We start from the raw sequence: 22,967 nt of genomic DNA, 5'->3' as shown, positions 1-22,967 counted from the left end.
ATCAGTCAGTGGTGACGGTACATATTAGAGCCAAGATATTATGGTGTTTCCTCACAGAACTGGGTGGACATAGAGGGTGTATTAGAGAGGGGTGAGAGGTGAGACTGCAAAGGCAAATGATCCTCAGATCTCAAAAGTCTTGAAAGTCAAGCTAACCTTCAAAGGAGTAGATAAAAGAATTTAGAATCACTGGGAAGGGTGAGGGGATGGTTTTGTTGAAAGCTGCAACACAAAATTAATTGAGAATGTGCAAGAAGTGCTTAGCGAGAAGACAGTGCTTAATTTCTATTTCCGTCAAGCACTCAGCGTGACACTTACCAGGGTAAGCCATCCAAAAAAGGACACTTAATTGAACTGAATTGAATCTTTCAAGAAACCAACAATTCCTATTCACTTTTAAACCAATTTCAATTGCATTGAAGTGCAGCAAGATAATAACAGCAGTAGCCATCACCTATTAAGCACCCTCTGATCCCTTGGAACTAGACTATAAGCTTTATGTCCATTATCTTACTTAATCTTCACAATTATGTTCCCAGGTAAGTTTAATTATCCCCCTTTTACAGAGGATCAAACTGAGCACTTGTCTTAGACTATTTCGGCTGCTATAACAAGATACTATAAATTGAGTGGCTTATTAACAACAGAATATATTTCTCACAGTTCTGGAGGCTGGAAAGTCCAAGATCAAGGGGCCTGCAGATTTGGTGCCTAGTGAAGGCCCACCTCTTTATTCATAGAAGGCCATCTTCTCCCTGTGTCCTCACAAGGTGAAAGAGACAAGCAAGTTCTCTGGGGGCCTGTTTCATAAAGGCACGAATCCCATTCATGATGGCTCTGCCATCATAACCTAATCACCTCCCAAAGGCCCCACCTCCAAATATTATCACATTAAGGTATAGGTTTCAGCATATGAATCTGGGAAAGAGGGGGAAACAAACATTCAGCCCACAGCAGGACCCAACATAAAAATTTAGGTCATAATCCAGGCTCTTCTCTAGGTCTGCCTCAACCTGTGTTCCACTGACAACATTTTGCTGCCTCCTATTGTATTTGTCAAAAGCTTAAAACACAAAAGGAAACAATCAAGCCTAAAAGCACTGCTGGAGAACAAAAAAGCCAGACCTTGGCCTGATGTCTGCTCTGCATTAATCTAAGGATATTTTCAAGAACAGACACCCAGGAGTTGAAAACTGCTACGCATTCAATGCATAACAATGAAATTAATGAAAAGTAGTTTCTAAGGCTTGAACAGGCAGGAGTGGGAAACCACAGTGCAGTTATGATCATGGTCCCTCATACGGACTTGGTCCCACAAAGGGATGATGACAGTGGATCAAGATGCTCTTTCCTAATTCAGCCTCTTCTTGCTTCCCAATCCTATCCACCCCACAGGCACAAGCAGCTTTTAGGGTCAGTAGCTGCTGTCTTTGACTCTCATGTTCAACAGCCACATGCACCAGCATCAGGGGTAGTGGCAGCAGAGCATAGGAGGTGGGGAAAGAGCATGAGCATGAAGAACCAAACTGTAAATATGTTTTCTATCTTCCCCAAAGAACCACTCTACAGACTTGGAAACCTGCCCACGGTCAAGTCCCTTTGAGGTGTGAAAGCACATCAGTGCTGACAAACCCAGGGTCACAGCCTTTTTTCTTTGAGGAGACTATGGCCAAAGAGCTGATAAGTCATTAGCAGCATCTGGTATCCTCTGCTGCCTTTTAGATCCCAGGTAACACAATCAGAGCTCACAGGCTCTGAGATTTCAAAGATAGGCACTGATAAGCATAAAAATGGTCTCCAAAAATGGAGGTGACAGGCAAGCAGGTAGCTTTCCATCATGAACAATGTGTCCTCTGCAAAATCCACAGGATGGTAAGAGTAGGTGGGCAGATACATTGAAAGGGTTTGGTTTCCAAAGAAGGAACTAGGGCTACAGCTAGCTTATAGATTGGAAGAGGGCAATGCAGCCTTTTGGTGTCTGATATCAGTCTTCACTCAAAGCCTGGAACAAGCCCATTTCTGTATAGCATAACTGTACAAGCAAACATGGTAGTTCTGGGGGAATCTAATTTTCACCAGGCTCACGCTGTGTACTAGGTTCATGCAAGATGCTTCACACACACTGTTTCATTTCGCTCTGAAAAGGACCTTGCTAAAAAGTCTATCCGTCTCAGTTTAGGGACAAAAATGAGGCTCAGAGAGGTTGCATAACCTGCCCAAGCTAAGAGGCCTGGCCAACAGTGATGCAAGGGGTTCCCAAGGTTAAATGTTAACCTAGGTAGCAGGCTACACATCGAAATAGCCTGGGGTGCCTGTTTTTTAAAATGCAGATTTCCAGATTTCTCTCAAAGCAGAATCTCTGAGTGGGGCCTAAAGTCTACATCTTTCAACACCCCTCAGTAGCTTCTGATAAACACAAAGTGCAATAACACAGCCATAGCCCTATGCCACCCTGTGTGACAGAGATAGGCAGGCCTAAATTAGGGTCAGGCAGGGTCGAGGAGAGAGGCAGAGGAGCTACCATTCACCGAGTGCTTCATAGAGATTATTACAACAACCTACTGAGGAGGACATTATCATGCCCATTTTACAGAGGAGGAAATTGAGGCCCCATGAAATTAAATGACTGGATAAAGCTCACATCCGTTAAGAAACACTGGGGTCAGAACACAAACCAGATCTGTGTGACTCTAATCTCATGCTCTTTCACTATCATATTCCTCCTTTCCTCTTTCTGATAGAGAGTAGAGGTCTCAGTGCAGTTGCTAGTAGCACGTGGATAGCTGTAGCTATGAAAAGGCCCAAAGAAGGCCTTGCCCAATATGAATCAGGCAACAGAAATGGCTACATCCTGGGAAAGGCTAATTCTTCCTCCAGCAGCTACAATTGCTGTTCTTCTGATAAGAGCAGAAGCCTGGACTCACCAAATACAATGTGGGCAGTACCACAGTGGAGCCATCATCCCTCCTCTCAGCACACTTGCATATTGGGAGTCCATTCCCTTCCAGGCAAGGGTCCAGGCATTTGGAAATCTGCATGACCTGACCCATAACCAACAGAGTTCAAGATCCAAATACCAATGTGCCTTTAAGTATATAGCTTTCCTTCTCTGGACAAATCTCTTTCTATAAAATGTGGAGGTAGAATTTGCTGTTCTCCAAGGTCCCATGTACTCTGGGTGACTCCATGACTTACAGAGTCTATATAATGTGAGTGTTAAATTGTGATCTGTGCAATTATGAATACTACAAGACAAGGACTGTTAGGAGTCTCATCAAACTGGACATGGAGTTGAAGTTTTTAACTGCCACTAATTGGTGGCACTGGTAGAACTGAAGCATTCAAATCTCCAGCATGGCTTCTGTTTTTCATTTCTGCCCCAGAAGCCCAGGGGCAGGGGATTACTATCTAACAAGTTGGCCACCTGCAAGTACCTTCTTTCCTCTTTCCCTGCACTTGGCAGTAATCTCAAGTGACCGCCTGTTGACTGACCACTCCCCAGTTGCCCTTCTTGAAACCTTTAAGCATATGCACATTGCCTGCAAGCTCCTAGAAAGCAAGATGGGGTGAGTCAGAGAACATTCCACACACAGTGCCGAGCACAGGGCTTTGTACGTAGTGGTAATGGTAGTAGTAGTATTCTAGTATTCGGCTACTAAAAATAACAAATCATACCTAAAATCAGCTAAGATTTGAGTGCCTACCATGTACCAGGCATTATTCTAAATGCTTTATAGACCTATAATGTACATGCCATGACTGTCTTGTATTTGTAAATTTGGAAACAGATATAGAGGCTCACTTTCTTGCTGAGGTCACACCGTTACTAGGCTAACCGTAGACAGTCTCGCATTGCTGAATGAGAACACAGAGAGAATAGTTGGGGCTATGTGACCTTGGCATCAGATGGACTCGAGTTTGTACTCCAGCAATTTATTAGCTGTTTCTTTAGATAAGCAGCTTAAACCTTTCGGTGCCTGTTCCTTCATCTGTAAAACAGGATAACAGTATCCACCTCGTGGGTTTTTTCTGAAGAACCCAACGTTGCACCTGGCCTGTTTATTTACTCAGAGATCTATTGAGCTTCTACTGTGTGAAAGGCTCTGTGATGGGTGTCGGGAAAACAGAAGAATAAAGCATGATGTCTGACATCAAGCTGCTTGCAGTCTACGGACAGGAAAACACAAATGAAAATTGTAGGTAAGACCATATGGGAAGGGCAATGTGATGCACAGGGCATCACTGGAGCACAGAGGAGAGCACCTGAGCAAAGAAAGCTGGAATTCACAAAGATGAATGAGGCTAACCAGGCCACGTGGAAAGCAGGGCACTCAGGGCCAGGTGGTTCCATCCTGTCAGTCAATCATGCCATACCTGGGCATCAGCCTCAACTCTATTCTCATACCTCACATCCAATCTTTCAGAAAATACTGTCTATACTACCTCCAAATTTTATCCAGAATTTAAGATATGTAGAGAGCTCCCACTTACCCAAGAGAGAGTGGATAGATACACACACGCACACACACACACACACACACACACACACATTTACAAAGTGAAGAGATAAACTCAAAACTTGAAAGAGAATTACCTGTGAGGGAAGGAACAGAGTAGAGGGGACAGGGACAGAAGCTTCATTTCTTTGAATACAACCTGTTTTAAAGATTTGAATTTGGAACTTTGTAAATATTCTATATCATTACAAACATAAATTTTAAAGCAACCCCTCAAAAGTAAAAGCAAAATGAAGCAAACAAATCCAACTTAGTATGAAATTGATGATATAACCACACAGAGAAACTATCTCAAGTAACTTTAAGATACAAAATAACTGTCTTAAAGTAAAATATACACAACTAGTACCCCCACTACCACCAAAAGAAAAACAAAAAACAAAAAACTACCTTAAATTGTTTTGGTGATAGTGTTGGTATTGTGATTCTGTGGCTGTGTATTGTGGCATAAAGCAAAAAAGCAATTATATTGGTGCAATTGAGAACCAGAATTTTGGCATGGAAGAAAGCATTATCATTATGAATCCATAATGTACTTTATCTTTTAAAAAATTTGCTCCTAGCTCTGTCCACTGAGAAGGCCTAGACACAAAGACAAGCTCAGGAGCAGTGAGCACCCCTCACACCAAGACAGTGGTCTTAATGCACCCTTTCCCTCTAAAAGGAAATAGAGTCCTTTGAAAAAGTGGCTGATTCTAAGATTGGGGCAGAAAATGCACAAGATGAGCCTGGAACATCTGGTGATACCAGAAAGCAAGGAAAGCAGCAAAGACTACTTGAGTGCGTCAGAAGCATTGAGGAGCTGGCTTCAGAGGCTCCCATGGCCACAGATGGTTCATTTAGGCATCAGTAAGAATACTGATGTCCCTCTGTATACTCAAGAGATTGGATCCAGGACGCCTGATGGATACCAAAATCCAAGGACACCCAAGTGCTTATATAAAATAGTGTAGTATTTGTATACAACCTACACACATCCTCCCATGTACTTTAAATCATATCTAGAGTACTTATAATACCTATTACAATGTAAATGCTACACAAATAGTTGTTTTATACTGTACTGGTTTTTATTTGAATTTATTTATTGTTTTGGTGTTTTTTCCAAATATTTTTGATTCAGGATTGGTTGAATCCACAGATGTGGAACCCTCAGAGGGCCAACTGTAATAACTGCAGTGGATTGAAACATGAATGTGTGTTTAAAAACATGAGTTCACAATAATAAAATGAAGAGAAAGAGAGAAGCTTCAGAAGTTACCCTTAGAGGATAGGGAACCTACTTTTTATTTTTGAAAACTGGTCAATGGAGGGTAAGAATCAAGCCTTTTTCCTTTTTTTGCTATATGAACTTTACTCCAGGGTAACCAAATGTCTGATGAGGAGGAGTTTTTCCTCATATAAATACTCCAGCAAACAAAAAAAGTAAGAATTACATTTGGAGCCCCTAATGAAACAACAGAACTAGGCAGTGATGACAAAAACAGAAACAACCACACATTATATATCCCCGATGGAAATACAAAACACAACCTATGAGACAGTCTTGCAAAAGGCTAATCTGCATGTAAGTCTGATCAAGTCTCTAATCTACCAGGAACACAGGGGACAAAGGAAAGGTTAAGTGACACCACAGGGATGCAGTCAGCAAAATCCAGATTTTGGGAAAATCTACAGTAAAAACATCCTGGTTTTTTTTTTCCAACAACAACAAAAAAAATTGCAAAGGAACAAAAAAGACACAGAGAAGAAACTTTAAAACCAACTAACTTCAATGCATAAACATTATTTGGATCCTGGTTCAAACTATAAAAAGGCAAAAATAAGATTCCCACTTTTAAGAATCATGAACAGGTTGGATATTTGATGATATTAAGGACTATTAAGATTCTAGATGAGATAAGGATATTGTGACAATTTTTTTTTTAAAAGAAGCCCTTTATTGACTGATTGATTGATTGAGAAAGGTTCTCACTCCAGGCCTCAGCCTCCCCAGTAGCTAGGACTACAACTGCATGTTACCAGATACGCCCTTACATGTTAGAGGCAAATTCAAATACTTAATGATATTATGGCTGTGATCCACTTCACAATAATCCAGAGGGGTCAGGACAGGTATAGAAAAAATGAGATTGGTCATTAGTGGATAATTGTTAAAGCTGAGTAATGGTGACATGGGTCTCTGGTTTCTACCTATGTTTCCCCTTTGTACGTTTTTGTATATTTGAATTTAGAAAACCATATATATTTATGTACTACATATATTATGTACAAAGTTGATATGGTTTGGCTGTGTTCCCACTCAAATGTCATCTTGAACTGTAGTTCCCATAATCCCCATATGTTGTGGGAGGGACCCAGTAGGAGGTAATTGAATCATGGGGGCAGTTACCTCCACCCTGCTGATCCCGTGATAGTGGTGAGTTCTCACAAGAAATAATGATTTATAGGGGACTTTTCCCCCTTTTGCTCAGCACTTCTCCTTGCTGCTGCCACATGAAGAAGGACATGCTTGCTTCCCCTTCTGCCATGATTATAAGTTTCCTGCAGCCTCCCCAACCATGCTAAACTGTGAGTCAATCAAACCTCTTTATAAATTACCCAGTCTTGCATATGTCTTTATTAGTAGCATAAGAACAGACTAACACAAACGTATATAATATTTTTATACACTCACATATAAAGAGGTATAATAAACCTTTTCTCACTACCTATGGTGCTACCAACCTAGTCTAAGCCAATCACTTCTCATCTGAATTATTCCAATATCCTCTTCACTGCTGTCTCTGCCTCCACACTTGCCTCCCTAAGGTCTGGTTCATAGAAAGAAACAAAAGTGTTCTTTTAAGAAGTAAGGCAAATGTTACTCTTCTACTGAAAATTGTCCAATCATTTCCCATCTCACTTAGAATAAAAACCAAAGCTCGTACAATGGGCTACAAGGCTCTATAGGAACTGGCCTCTGCACTCCTCTCATGTTATCTCCTACCTCTCTTCCTGTGTCTTTGCTACAGCTACACTACTCTTCTATTCAACATGTGCTTGCCTCAGGGCCTTTGCACTTACAATTCCACTATTCCCCAGGGAGCCACGTGGCTTCCCTCTCCTCACTTCCTATAAGTCTCTCCTTAAATCAGAGACACTTTCCTTATCACCCTATATAAACACTTAGCCTACTCTTTTTTCTTCATGGTTCTTTTTATCTTGAGGGTTTTTTCTTTTTCCTGTCTCTATCTACTACAAAAGAAGTTCCATAAAAGGACAGACATAGTTGATTTGATCACTGTTATTTGCCAGATTATCTGGCTCAAAACATATTGTTAATTCTGACCTGAGATTCTGAATTATAAATTGGTCAGCAATACCGCACAGGGTATTTACCAAAGGGTGGTAGGATAGGCAAGCACATTATGGAATGCTTGTATGCCCCTTTAAGACTTTGAATTTTATCTTTAGGTGATGAGAATTTTCAAGCCTATAATATACTAGACCTTCAAATTTTACAGTCATTGTTACCACCACCATCATTTTACGGCATGGGCGGTTATGGGGTAAGAATGGGTAGATGCAAAGAAATCTGAGTCACCTTGTTTCCTCCCACTCTTCCCATAGGTAAAACCCAAATCCAACCCACGTTTCTTTTTTGTTTTAATAATTTATTTATTTGTTTTTTAGAGACGAGGTCTCACTATGTTGCTCAGGCTGGAGTGCAGTGGCTATTCACAGGCATGATCCTCCTACTGATCTCCGTTTCTGACCTGGGCCGGTTCATCCCTCCTTAGGCAACCTGGCAGTGCCCCGCTCCCAGGAGGTTGCCATATTGATGCCGAACTTAGTGCCGACACCCGATAGGCACAGTGCATTACAGTCCAGAACTCCTGGACTCAGGTGATCCTCCAGCTTCAGCCTCCCGAGTAGCTGGGACTACAGGCATGTGCCACCAAGCCAGGCCCAACCCTCCCCTACACATCCACTAATCTTTACTTAGTACCTTATTTGGTTCAGGCCATTTCCATCTCTAGCCTCCTAACAGCTTTGGACCCCTCCAATCCTTTCCAGAGGGTTGAGGCACATTGTTAAAATACAAATTTTATCTTATCACTCCCCTTCATAGAAACTTTTAGGCACAGGGTTACACGGTTTACAAAGCCTTAAATGACCTGGGAACTTTTCCCACTCTCACCTCCTGCATTCCTCCTTCACCCATCTTTGCCCCAGTCCCAGGGAAACTCTTTGCAGTTCTCTCAACAACCTGATCATTGCACACATTTTTCTCAGTATGCACTGTCTCAAGAGTATTTTTGCTGTCTCCAGCAACAATTCTGTATATTGCACGCATTACATTCTGTGCTTTATCTCAAGAAAGCCATTTTAAAAGACCTCATATTATTCACCACTTTGCCAGAGGCTGTCAAGCTTAAGGATTTTGTAGCCCATGTTCTCCTACTTCTCCTGTCAAACATGGTTACATGTTATCTTGCAGTTTGTGTATCTGCCTACAAGATTTTGCAAGTATAATCTAGGCATCTTTTTCTTTTGACAGTTTTGTTATCACCCTCTCCAAAGAAGGGATAGTTACATTAACCTAACAACAAATTTGCCATCTTTTTCTCAATTATGTGATCTAAGAAATCCGTAAATATCTTCAGTAGAACTTTTTACAGTAGATGAATTGGATACAGACATGGCTGAAGTCTTGGTTACTTTGCAAAATAAATTTATTTATTTCTATTCATATCTATGCTTTTTACTTTAAAAGGCCATGCAAACAACCTACAAATCCTTAATAATGATTCTCCAGGCTCTGCCTTTGACATAATATAATCAAATATAGGGCAATATTAAAGACTAAAAATTCAGAAAAAAATCAAATAGTCACCAGGAATTCTGGGCTAAGGGACATTGTAGAGAGCATTATTAGGGTTAGGATGAAACAAAATTTGCAGTTATTTTCTCGAATATTTGAAGCTATATCCATGGAGGAAAAAACTCCTAAGTCATTGTTCTAAAGATGGCACTGATGCTTTTTAAGGTTTTAAAGCTACTATGTTTTCAGGAGTTATGACAATTTCTATAATAACATATGGGTTGGAATCCTGATTCTGTCACCTGCTTGCTATGCTGTGACCTTGGGCAAGTCACTTAAACCCTTTGAGCCTCAGTTTCCTCAGCTGTAAAATGAAGATAATTATATCCAGTTTATAAGGCAGTTGTAAAGCTGAAGTAAAATGATATCCATAGAAGTACTTTATAAACTAAAAATAAAGCAGTGATGGTTTTTATTCATGGTTAATGCCAAAGAGCAATGCCATCAGAAGATAAAACCCCTCTCAGAACTTCAGTTCTCCATCTGAGTCCATTTATTTCACCAAGCTGTTATTCATGTTGTAACTAGAAGCACATCCAAAGATCTCTGCTGAGCCCAGATGAGTAATGAGGCCAAAATGCACTATTCAATTCCCACTGTTAATTTGGGGGATAGTGTTCTTTTTGTTTGTTTAAAAACACTTCTCGATATGTCAAAATTCTTAATTTGAGTAGGTGACTTAACACTAGATTGAGACCCCAAATGCCCAAACTGTAACAATGTACAATCTGCTAGTGATGGATGGATTGTGGCCCGTGAAAGCACATCTGTGAGTCTCTAACCACTGTAAATAAAAGAATCTGCCATTGTTCTCAAAGCAACTTAACTCCTCTGCCAACAGAACATCCTTTGAGCATCCTCCAATTTTCTGTAAATCTCATGTTTGAAATTCTGATATAATCATCTAATTTCCATTCTCTAAGTACTTAAATGGATGTTATGAGTAAAGAGTGACTTAAATATTTTTATAAACCACTGCTAATATCAAAAACATCACTGGTATCTTATGTTCAAAGCCTCTGGGAGACCTCAAGAGAATTCTGGAAAAAAAAAAAAAAAACCACTGTCAATTTAACCACTTCCTAAGGTGAGTTTAATGAAGCAAAAGAGAATAACACTTCACCAAGGACATTAATCATTTTTCCAAACATACCTAAGCAAAGTAGATTTGACAAGTGTGACAGCACTTACTCCTAGTATTATTGAGGCCTGTCCAAAAATTGCCATTGATTCAGGGGAGGGGAGTCATTGCTGATAATGAGCTTCTGTCTCCCCTTCTGTGACAAATAAATTCCAAAATATGTAATGCTCAAATATGACATTAGTTTATTTTTCTTTTTCATTTCTGCACTTAAGGCATTTGCTTTAGCTATCCTCCTACTAAGAACCTCTTCCGAGAGAGAGATCCAAGATGGCTGATGACTAGCAGCTCGGGCACGTACCTCCCAGTGAAAGCGCAGAGAACGAGAGGACGCCACACTTTCAGACGAATATTTGTTGCTCACGGACCAGGAGATTCCCAGTGGAGGAGCCCCACGGGTCGCCTGGGCGACTCTTGTGGCCGGCGCGGCAGTTTTGCTGGCGCCTTAGCGCGCCACTTCTTGGTGTGGAGTCCGGAGATTCCCGGGCAGAAAAGCACCATCAATCTTAACACAGCTATTTTGGCCGGCACAGTGGATTGCTCAGATTTTGGCGCTGGGAATCAACAAGTTGGACGTCAGCTCAGAGACCTAGTTAGAAAGTCGGTAATTACAAAGACGACAGACGGATAAATACATAATGAAGGGAAGAAACCAGCGTAAAAAGGCAGAGAATACTCAAAATCAGAATGCCTCTCCCTCTACAGGGGATTGCAATTCCTCATCAGTAACAGAACAAGGCTTAATAGATTACGAGTGTGTTCCAATAACAGAAGCAGGTTTCAAAACGTGGGTGATAAGAAACTTCTGTGAATTAAAAGAACTTGTTCTAACCCAATGCAAAGAAACTAAGAACCTTGAAAAAAGGTTTGACGAAATGTTAACAAGAATGGACAATTTAGAGAAGAATATAAGTGAATTGATGGAGCTGAAAAACAACACGAGAACTTCGCGAAGCATGCACAAGTTTAAACAGTCGAATTGATCAAGCAGAGGAAAGGATATCAGAAGTCAAGGACCAGCTCAGTGAAATGAAACGAGAAGACAAGAATGGAGAAAAAAGGATGAAAAGGAATGAGCAAAGTCTCCAGGAAATATGGGACTATGTGAAAAGACCTAATTTATGTTTGATAGGTGTACCTGAATGTGATGAAGAGAATGAATCCAAGTTGGAAAATACTCTTCAGGATATCATTCAGGAAAATTTTCCCAACCTGGCAAGGCAGGGTAATATTCAACTCCAGGTAATACAGAGAACACCACAAAGATATTCTTCAAGAAGACCAACCCCAAGGCACATAATTGCCAGTTTTACTAGGGTTGAAATGAAGGAGAAAATACTAAGGGCAGCCAGAGAGAAAGGTCAGGTTACCCATAAAGGGAAACCTATCAGACTTACAGCAGATCTCTCAGCAGAAACCCTACAAGCCAGAAAAGAGTGGGGACCAATATTTAACATCCTTAAAGAAAAGAACTTTCAACCCAGAATTTCCTATCCAGCCAAACTAAGCTTTATAATCGAAGGAAAAATTAAATCTTTTGCGAACAAACAAGTACTTAGAGAATTCACCACCACCAGGCCTGCTTTACAAGAGCTTCTGAAAGAAGCACAATACATATAAAGGAACAACCAATATCAGCCTTTCCAAAAATATATCAATAAGCAAAGAGCATTAACACAATGAAAAATTTACACTAACTAATGGGCAAAACAGCCAGCTAGCATCAAATGCCAGTATTAAACCTATATATATATTCTAATTGGATAAAAAGCCAAAACCAATCGGTATGCTGCATCCAGACCCATCTCACATGCAACGATACACAAAGACTCAAAACAAAGAGAAGAAGGAAGATTTATCAACCAATCAAAGAGTAAAAATAAACAAATAAACAAAAAGCAGGAGATGCAATTCTCGCCTCTGATAAAGTAGACTTTAAAGCAACAAAGAGCAAAAGAGGCAAAGAAGGACATTATATAATGGCAAAAGGATCAATGTAACAAGAAGAGCTAATGATTTTATAGATCAACGAGACAGAAGATTAACAAGGACATCCAGGACTTGAACTCAGACCCGGAACAAGTAAACTCAATAAACATTTATAGAACTCTCCACTGCAAATACACAAAACATACATTACCACCTCACACCTATTCCAAAAGTGACTACATAATTGGAAGTAAATCACTCCTCAGTAATCGCATAGCATTTCATAGGTTTAAATGAAATATTGGTTGGCTGCTTGTTTGTTATTTTCTTCCCTTATTCCTTGCTGTCTACATCAAGTATAATTATTGGTATAAAAGAGGTTTTCAATACCCATTACTAAACTGCATTCTAGCCTGGGCAAGAAAGCAATACTCCCATTCTCTCTCTCTCTTTCTCTTCCTTTTTCTTCCTCTTTAGTTTTTTTTTTTCTTTCTTTCTTTCAAAAAAAAAAAAAAAAAAAGACTGACCACCAATTATTTCCCTCCTCCAGCCCATGCCCCCTTCACACCAAGCTACTTGAAGTTCCTTAAGCAAAACATTTTCGGACACTTCTCAGCCTAGACTACCCTTCCTCACCTAGGCCACCTTGAAAAACAAAAAGGTAGATAAAATGCTGCGTGACTGTGTGTGTTTAGGGGTAAGGATAGATTCGGGGCTAGCCTTGATTAGAGAGTAAAAGATGCTATTAGGATACTGATAACTTCATTATAAAAAAAAAAAAAAAAGAACCTCTTCTTGGCTCTTGGCATAATCGATTCCTTCTCATCATCCAGAAAGGTGCCCCACCACCCAATTCACTAAACATTTGTTATTCATAAATATCAAGGTTTCCAGTGCCCCTTCCTGTGGTCTACATATCCTGATTTTGGGTTGGAAAAGACAGTTAACCACAGAGACATCTTTTCCTTACTAAGTGCCCATTGTTAACATTTGTATTTATAATCCACTTGCCATATTGATAGCAGGAAAAATAAAAATTAGAAAGCAAAGCTATAATCAAAAAAAAGTCCAGAAAAGCCTATGATCAATTGTAGCCTACAATCTCTAACCAGACACAGCAAGGCTGGCAAACTCAGGCCTAGAACCAGGTCCCAGGTCCCAGGACATGCTGAGAGACTCCAGGACATGAAGAAATTGAAGTCCAGGCCCCTCAGAGTAATGAACATGAGGCAGCAGGCAAATTAAGATTACCAGCTTGGTATCAGACCAACGTGGAGCCAAATCCCAATTCGACCATATGTAGTAAGTCCTGTGATATCTCTGTGCCTCAGTTTCCTCATGGGAAAGAAAAGGTTCAAGAGCACTGCTAACAGCAAAATGGAATACAGGGACAATGTCCTTTGCCAATTTGGTCACCCAATATTTTGTCTGACCTGAGGTCATACTCAGCAAACATAGTATAAAAGCCATCCCTTCAATTTGGGGCTCATAACCTATCTTAAACAACATTTGCTGCTCAAGTTATAATTAGAAATGTCTGGTTATTATGAGGAACATGAGAAGGATTTATGAAGTGTTAATGAGCAACTCTGGTCTGTCTGAGTGAGTGGGCAATGACCTCAGGCTCCAGTGCACTAAGATAAAAGGGTGGCAGCTTCACACTGTACTCGCTGTACAACCTTGAAAAGTTATTTCATCTCTTTGGAAAATCTGGTTTGTAAATTGGGAATTAATAAATATACCTGCCCCCTAGGATCCATCTGAAAATTAAATAAGAGAATGCATGTTAACATATGCCTAGCAATTAAATAGTAAGCCCCAAATAAATGACAGGTATTTTTACCATTGTGACCTCCACACCAAAGATTATGATTTTCAGTCTTTCACAGAATCCTGAGAATTTTTGGGAGATCCTGCTTTGCCAATTTTCCTAGAAATGGAACTTCATAAATCGGGGAAGCCAATGGCTATAGAGAACAAACCAGGACCTGTTTTTCTGGAGCTGAAACAGAAGGAGGGGTATGGTAGAGACTGCTATTTGCCAACCAAAATCCATTCTCCCCTCCTTGTTCTTCTTAGGAATATTTTTAGTTGGTTATGTGGACTACCAGAATAGATGACTACATTTCCCAGGCTTCCTTTCAACCAGGTATGACCATGTAATTAAGTTCTGACCAATGGGATGAGAGTGGAAGTGAGACTGCAACTTACAGGCTGTTTCTTAGAGAGGAAAGGTAAGCCCTTTCCTCAGCTTCACATTGGCTAGAAAATGAATGTTTATTTGGCCATCTTAGATATGAGGAAGAGACTAATACCCTAAGGATCAAAAAGCAGCATGATAAAAGCAGCTTGGCACCCTAGCTACTTTATACAGCATCCATTCCAGATCAGACTTTTATATGAGCAAGAAATAGGCTTCCATCTCCTTAAGCCACTGTTATGATAGCTTTTGTGACATGCAACCAAACCTCTAGCCTCATAAATATTGTAGACAATGGGGACAAGGAAAAAAAAGGCAGAATATGCTAGAAGATTGCAACATGTCCCTGGTATATAGTGGCATCTACATCATTTTTTGCATATTTAAACATACTCTGTTGGACTCCATGCAATCAACCCGAATTTGAAATATTGAGGTCAGCTTCAAGAACAAGAGGCACACAGGCCAAGTGGAGAGTGTCCATAAGGAGACTAGGTAATGAAAAGTAAAGAAAACCCATCTCATGAGGAAAGACTGGAAGAGCTAAAAAGAGAAAGGTAAGCCAGAAAGGTAAGATTAGATTTCAAGTAACTCAAGGGCAGTAAGTTAAACAGGACTTCTCTGTTTGCACTCAAGTTTCTTCATCTGCAAAATAAATAGGTAAACCCAGAAAAAATCCCTTTTGGGTACACCACAGGGGATCTATAAATTCAAAAGAATTCATGTTGCACCAAGAGACAGAACTACAAACCACTTAGATGCAGCACTGGGAGAGTGAAGGGCAGACTTCCACTGAACATCAATAAATATCCCAGCAATGTTTCTTGTCCAGCAATAGAATGGCTGCCTTCCAAAGTCCAGAGCTACCTAACTAGAAGGGTTCAATCAGGGACTAGACTTGGATACAGTTCCCTAGAGGATGTGCTAAGTCTTGGAAGAACCAGAAACTTAAAACAGCTCCCTAGAGATGCAGTTCCCTCTTGCAGACAGAGCAAAAATGTGAGCATTGTAATAGATGGTTTTGTATTTGAATCTATTTCTGCCACTCATCTGGCTACATGATCCTGAACAACTTATTAACTTTTTTGAGTCTTGGTTTCCTCATTTTTTAAATGGGGATAGTAAAACATAACTTGAAGTATATTTTACTATTATAGGAATATTTTAAATGTTTTAATAAATATAAATATAAATGCTTTAATATATATTAAATATACTTCATAAATATATGTTTTATATATACTTGAAGTATATATAAAATATACTTCAAGTTATGTTTTACTATCACCATTTTATCCCCAGATGCTCTCTGGGTCAGCTGTAGACATTTCCTCTTTTGAACAGAGCTGAAGCTATTATAGTATATATCAAGCACATTGCACAATATAGGCTCATAGCTACTTATAGTAGTCATCTTAATCATCTTGCTGACTTTATAAATGGAGGAAAAGAAAAATGTGACAAGCTCAGAAGATGAAGTTAGTCATCCTGGTGGAAGCATCAGCAGGTAGAAGGCTGGAGTCTGTGGACTCGGCAGGTAGTTGCACAATCAACATAAACAAGGGCTTGGCACAGAAATGCTGTGGTTGAAGTGCAGGCAGGATCAAAAGCCACTCACAAGGTGGGAAAGGAAGGAGAAGCAGCAGTTGCAGGATCATCAGACACTGGGAAACGACCCTCATCCAGACGTCCAACTAGCCATTCACTATTTATTTATTATCTATGAGCAATTATAAAATGAGAAAAGTGCCACAAAGAGGAAAATACAGAGCATAATCAGGGCACAAAAAAGAAGTACCTTACCCAGATTTAGAGGGTCAGACAAGAGTTTCCAGTGGACATTATATCTAACTTGAAACCTGCATTACCAAGGCAAAGGTGTTTGGCGGCAAAGGGTGGGGAGAGAGCTCAAGCTGATGATGTACTGGGAGGAGGGTGGAGAATCATAAAACCTCTCCCACTTCTCCTCTAAAACTCCTACATTCTGAAGAACCAAGAAGACTGCTAAGTCCTTCCCAACTCTAAGGTTCTATTATGGCCTCAGATGCAAAAGCAAAATAAATGAAATGCCCTACCAACGAAGGTCAAGCAATTTTTAAAAAAATAGTGGCAGGTATGGATGGCAACATGGGGGTTCCTTATGATTTTGGAACTGTTTGGTACCTTGGCTGTGATTCGGGAACTCACACAGTTGAGAAAATAGTGTAGAATTTAACATACACACATGCGTGCACATGCAAATGAGTACAAGAAACTAGGGGAATCTCAGGTAGAATGAATAAATGTCAATATCCTGGCTGTGGTATTACACTAGAGTTTTGCAAAATATGTCACTGGGAGAAATGGGCAAAGTTTACAGGTATCTCTCTGTACTATTTCTCACAACTGCGTGTGAATCTATAATTATTTCTATAAAAATTTCAGTTACAAAAGTAGATACAGATAAAGAACATAGTTACATAAAATTACAGTTACGAAATAGAAATTCATCATTGAAATTTTAGCAAAATACATTTAAAATTTGTTAATTACTGATATCTACTACCGAAATATTGTTCTGTAATATTTCGATAGTTTCTTCATTTTTAGACTAGTATACATGTTTACAATAATTTTTCTATGCAAATACAAATATATGTGTGCACATGTTTATGTAGTTTAATTCAATGTATAAAGATTGTTTCTTGTTTATACTACTAATTTTATATTTTAAAGATCTTCCATCATATTAAAAATTTCTTGAGCTGGGCATATTGGCTCATGCCTATAATCTCAACACTTTGGGAGGACAAGGTGGGAGAATTGCTTATGCCGGAGTTCAAAACCAGACTGGCCAATATGGTGACACCATCTCTACTATTAAAAAAAAGCAACTTTTTTGAGTTGGTAATACTATATAGGCATATCTTAATTTTCTAAACCCATCCTCTATTTTGAGACATTTTAGGCAGTTTCAAGTTTTTTTCTATTATAAATAATTCTGTAATAAATTAAATCAAACTGGTTGCCAACTTTACTGAGTTGAAAGAGAACAAGTTACCAGATACAAAATGTTGAGTTAAAATGGATCTTAGAAATCACTTGACCAAACAATTCCGCTAAAACAGACATACAGCCACACATAAATCATTTTATAGTTATGGAACTTATGGGCCTATTCTCACTTTAGGATGTAAGGACAATGTACAATTCCAAAAGTTCTCTATTTAAAACAGAAAAAAAAAAGCATGAGCCGCCAACCTTGCTCTAAGTCACTTTTGATCTTGTAGAATCAAGTAGAAAAAGTCTAAGTGGAAAAAACTATAGCGAAAACAACTAAAAGTTTAAAACATGATAGATATGGTTCATATTCCCATTCTCTATGACCTTGGGGAAACAGTTTAACTATTTTAATTTTATTTCTTCATCCATAACTATACCTTCATCCATAACTATACCTTCCTCCTTCCGAGGTCCTCAGTAAATATTTGCTGTCTAAATGAATGAATGAAGTGTGGGCATATGCAGGAACTCAACTGCTCACTGTTACTCAAACATGCAAAGTTCTTCCAAGCTTCTAGTTTGGAATGTCCCCCCCCGCATTTCCCTCTCCACAAGGAAATCTTGCCTACGTGGCAAAGCCAACACTAATGTCCCCCTTCAAGAAGCCTTCATCAACCCACTTCCTTACTTTTTGCCTGTACTGTCTATCTCATACTTTGTTAAGTTACACAGACCCTTCTTTCTACTGCTTGTAAAAGAGCGACTTGAGGGCCAGTTTTCCTCCTTTTTCATCTTTGAGTAGGGCTTTACCAACCATTTCAACATGAGACACACTCCTCGCATGCCCCAGTCTGTCTACAGCTTTGGATGAGAGGAACACAAATAATACCTATATGTGTAATTGGATTCTTTCCTCCTGGAATTTAGAATTTGGGATTCAGAGACAAATGATCATTGAGAACTGGTTGCTTTAAGCAGTGGCATAGAAACTCAGGACCTTTGAGGAAGCCACAAACACAGAGAAGACAATAAAGCTTGTCTTCAGAGACAGCGAAGGGCAGAGCAAATGCACAGGAGGGGAAACAAGAACTATGGGGCAGTGGAGAGGGGGCTTCCAGGAGGTGCTCACTTCTGGGGTATCTGATGCATATGGGCTGGCTCCACTGCCCCTGGGCCCCAGGAATTACTCTGTGACTTTATAACAACTCCCTTCCTTTAGTTTGTAAATAATATGTTTTAAATAGACTTTTATTAAGAAATAGGTAAAGACTACAATGCTTTTTTCTCCATCCCTTTATCATTCTATTTCTTCCTATGAAAATACCCTTTCCAACTTTATCTGAAATGTTCAAATCCCACCCATTCTTCAAGACCTCAACCTAACCAAGAAGGGGCCGGTCTCTACCTTCTCTGAACTCCCTCATAGAGCATCCTGTCTGTGCTCGGCACACGTACATCAGAGCTATTCCTGTCTTGCCTTAGCCCCCTTTTAAATCACTTCCTCTCTCTAGGCCTCAGTTTCCTCACTCAAAATGAGTAGACCAGATGAGATTGCTCGTGGCAAACAGGGTTCTACACAGTCCCAGGTTCTGTCCCAGACAACACTGTTGGGGGAAGGGAAGCGAGTGGTCCCAGAAAACAGTGTCCAGACTTCCATCCTTACTTTAACAAGAGCTGCTGTTTTCATATTCAGTCATGTACACATAATGATGTTTAGGTCAATGGAAGACTGAATATATGACAGTCATCCTATAAGATATAACAGCTGAAAAATTCCTATCACCTAGTGATGTTGCACCCATCGTAACATCTCAGTGCAATGTGTTACCTTTTCTATGTTTAGATATTTTTGATGCATACTTAACATTGTGTTATAATTGTCTACAGTATTCAGTGCAGTAACATGCTGTACAGGTTTGTAGCCTGTGAGCAATAGGCTATACCCTACAGCCCAAGTGCATAGCAGGATATACCATGCAGGTTTGTGTAAGCATACTATATGATGCTTGCACAACAAAATCACCCAAGGATGCGCTTCTCAGAACACATACCTATATTAAGCTATGCATGTCTGTCTTTTATATACTCAGAGTCTGGGTAAGGCTATATTGAGAAACGGAATCTAGTACTAATCAAACCTGAAACTACCAAACTAGAAAAAACATAAGGCTCCAAGATTGCATAGCAGTAGGAGTCGTACAGTACAAATAACCAAAACAAGAATGCAAATTTCATTGAGCTAGACACTCTTCTAAACATTCTGTGTTCATCAGCATTTTAATCATCATACAATCATATGAGGTAGATATTCTCAACTCCATCCTAAAACAAGAGGCTAAATCAGATAAACTAGAAGTGGCAAAGCCAGGCTTTGAGCCCAAGCAATATAGATCCAAATCTGAGTTCTTAACCACAATACTATACTGTCTTCTAAGCTCCTTTAAGGGGACATATCTTAGCTTTTGTTCACTTTCCTTTTTTATCACACACAGCACGGTACTTGGCCTGCTGGTCATTTAATAGTGTTTGCTGAATTAATAAATACTTGTATGAACAAAGGAGATCTATCTTGGATCCCATGGAAACTGAGACAAACTTCTAGGACCTCAGCTGCCTCCAGGTGATAACTTTAGCCAAACAGCCCTTTTATAACTTACATACTTTCCACACCATCTTCCTGAAAAGCAAAGGACTTTCTGCAGCCTGGTAGAAATTCCTGTAGGGTATGGTTTAATTTTTAGGGCTGACCACTAAGTACCATTAGCTTGATGAGTCCATAGAGGCATACTTCACCAGGGTCATTATCCCTATTCAATTCAATATATTCCCTATATCAGGGTTTCTCTACCTCAGGCACTATTGACATTTTGGGCAGGAAAGTGCTTTGTTGTGAGGAGCTGTTTTGTACACTGTAGCATGTTTAGCAACACCCTGGCCTCTACACACTAGAGGCCAGTAACAGTTCCCCCCACAACTGCGACAACTAAAAGTGTCTACAGGCATTACCAAATGTCCCAGGAAGAGGGCATGAAATAGCCCCTCATAGACAACAGCTGCCTTACATGAACTAGCTTTTATACAAACACTGGGAAAACAATAAAGAAAAAGAGGCTGGGCACAGTGGTTCACACCTGTAATCCCAGCACTTTGGGAGGCTGAGGTGGGAGGACTGTTTGAGCACAGAAGTTTGAGACTAGCCTGAGCAATATGGCAAAACCTTGTCTCTACATAAAACACAAAACTTAGCTAGGCACAGTGGCATGCAGTCCCAATGATGAGGCAGACTAAGGCAGGAGGATCGCTTGAGCTTGGGAGGTAGAGGCTGCAGTGAGCTGAGGTCATGGTACTTGGACTCCAGCCTGGGTGACAGAGCAAGACCTTGTCTCAAAAAAATAAAAATAAAATAAAGAAAGAGAAAAAATTTATGAACAATCCCAGAATGAATATAACAAGACAAGGCTCAGTGCCTTATAAACTGAAGAAAGAAAATTCTTCACCTTGAAGAAACCTCAGGATAATAAAATATTCTCAACACTGCCTTACTTCATCTGAGCTTCAGCACAGCCAACACTTACCAAGTTATCTACTATAGGGCAGGGAATACAGTGAGCAATTTTCTATACCTTATTCCATTTGCTCTTCCTAACAATCTGAAAAGAAAGGCATTATCAGCCAGGCATGGTGGCTCATTGTGCCCAACCAATAATGTCTGTAATACCAGCACTTTGGGAGGCCGAGGCAGGAGGCTCACTTGAGCCCAGGAGGTAGAGACCAACCTGGACAACGTAGTAGAACCTCATCTCTACAATTTAAAAATTAGCCAGGCATGGTGGTGCAGGCTTGTAATTCTAGCTATTTGGAGGCTGAGGTGGGAAGACTGCTTGAGTCCAGGAGGTGGAGGTTGCAGTGAGCTGTGATCACATCACTGCACTCCAGCCTGGGTGACAGGGTAAGACCCTGAAAAAAAAAAAGGAAAAATGGAAGGAAGGAAGGGAGGGAGGGAAAGGAAAGGAGGGAAGGGGAAGGCAAAGGGGAAGGGGAAGGGGAAGGAAGGAGTATTAGTCTGTTTTCACATTGCTATAAAGAACTACCTGAGCCTGAGTAATTTATGAAGAAATTTAATTGACTCACAGTTCCACCGGCTTAACAGGAAGCATGACTAGGAGGCCTCAGGAAACTTACAATTATGGCAGAAGGCAAAGGGGAAGCAAGACACATCTTACAAGGTGGCAGGAGAAAGAGGAAGTGAGAAAGGAAGTGCCATATTTTAAAACCATCAGTTCTCACTCACTATCACCAGAACAGCAAGGGAGAAAGCTGCCCCCATGATCCAATTATCTCCCACCAGCCCCTCCTGGAACAAATGGGGATTACAATTCGACATGAGATTTGAGTGAGGACACAAACCAACCCATACTAAAAGGCATTAACTGTTTTACAAAGGAGGAAACTGAGGCTGAGAGAATTTAAATGACTTGCCCAAGGTCACAAAGCTAGTCAGCAATGTTAAAACTTGAATCTAGAACGACCACTGGCTCCAACTCCAATGCCTTCTCCACCGCTGTACTGCAGCATTCTACAAGAAAACTAGTAGCTATAATCAATGAAAAGCCAAGAAAGTAATAAAATTTTCTCATTCACACTTTACAAATGAGACAAAAAGGCATATCCTTAATGTTAACAATGGTTATTCATGGAAAGCAAGTTTATCTGTTCTTTTCATTTTTTCTTTGTGTTTTCCACATTTCCCGAAGTGTTTTGCCTTGAATATGGATTGCCTAATAAAAAGTTACTCAAATTAATTTCTGAAAACAAAAATATTTCACAGAAATATCAACCTTAAATGCCAGTTTCAAGTAAACCATTATCATCATTTCTCATATGTGAGTCTACCAAAGATTAAGAAGTTTGCCAATACTCAGCTTTGACAAGAATGCGGGAAAACAGGTAGCCTCATATGCTGTTAGAAACTTAAATTAGTATAAGGTTCTTAGCAACAATGCAGGATCTATCATAACGTGAACTGCGTATGTTCTTTCTCTCAGTAATTCCACTTCTAGAATTTTTCCCATAGGTATGCCACATGTACGATATACAAAAATATATGCTCAAAGATATTTACTGCCTGTCAATAGAGGAATTGGGACAGTGGAATTCAAAACAACCATTAGAGAAAATAAGGTACATCTTCAGGTACTAATATAGAAAGTTATCTATGACAGTGAACATCACGTTATAAAATAGCATGTATAGATGCAGTCTAGGATATACAAATGTATATTACATATATGGTTGGATGCATGTATATGTGAGTATGCAGGAATCCATGTC

At 39.8% G+C, this 22,967-nt stretch overlaps 1 protein-coding gene across 11 annotated transcripts in view; it reads right to left on the bottom strand.

Moving 5' to 3' along the window:
• The window catches only part of DNAJC6 (DnaJ heat shock protein family (Hsp40) member C6), a 169,468-nt gene that overhangs the window by 72,468 nt on the left and 74,033 nt on the right, over nucleotides 1–22,967 (bottom strand). The window contains exon 1 of one of the 11 annotated variants that reach the window (XM_064372446.1): nucleotides 10,827–10,846. The exons of the other annotated variants lie outside the window; for them this stretch is intronic. The gene's annotated coding sequence lies outside the window, so the exon portion shown is untranslated. Of the gene's footprint in view, nucleotides 1–10,826; nucleotides 10,847–22,967 lie in introns of those variants that run through there. 11 annotated transcript variants of the gene reach the window in all.

The sequence above is a fragment of the Aotus nancymaae genome, unplaced genomic scaffold (genome assembly GCF_030222135.1).
Source record: "Aotus nancymaae isolate 86718 unplaced genomic scaffold, 86718_ANA_hifiasm-v0.15.2.pri h1tg000007l, whole genome shotgun sequence".
Taxonomy (NCBI): Eukaryota; Metazoa; Chordata; class Mammalia; order Primates; family Aotidae; genus Aotus; species Aotus nancymaae.
This window is presented reverse-complemented; position numbering and strand designations above follow the sequence as displayed.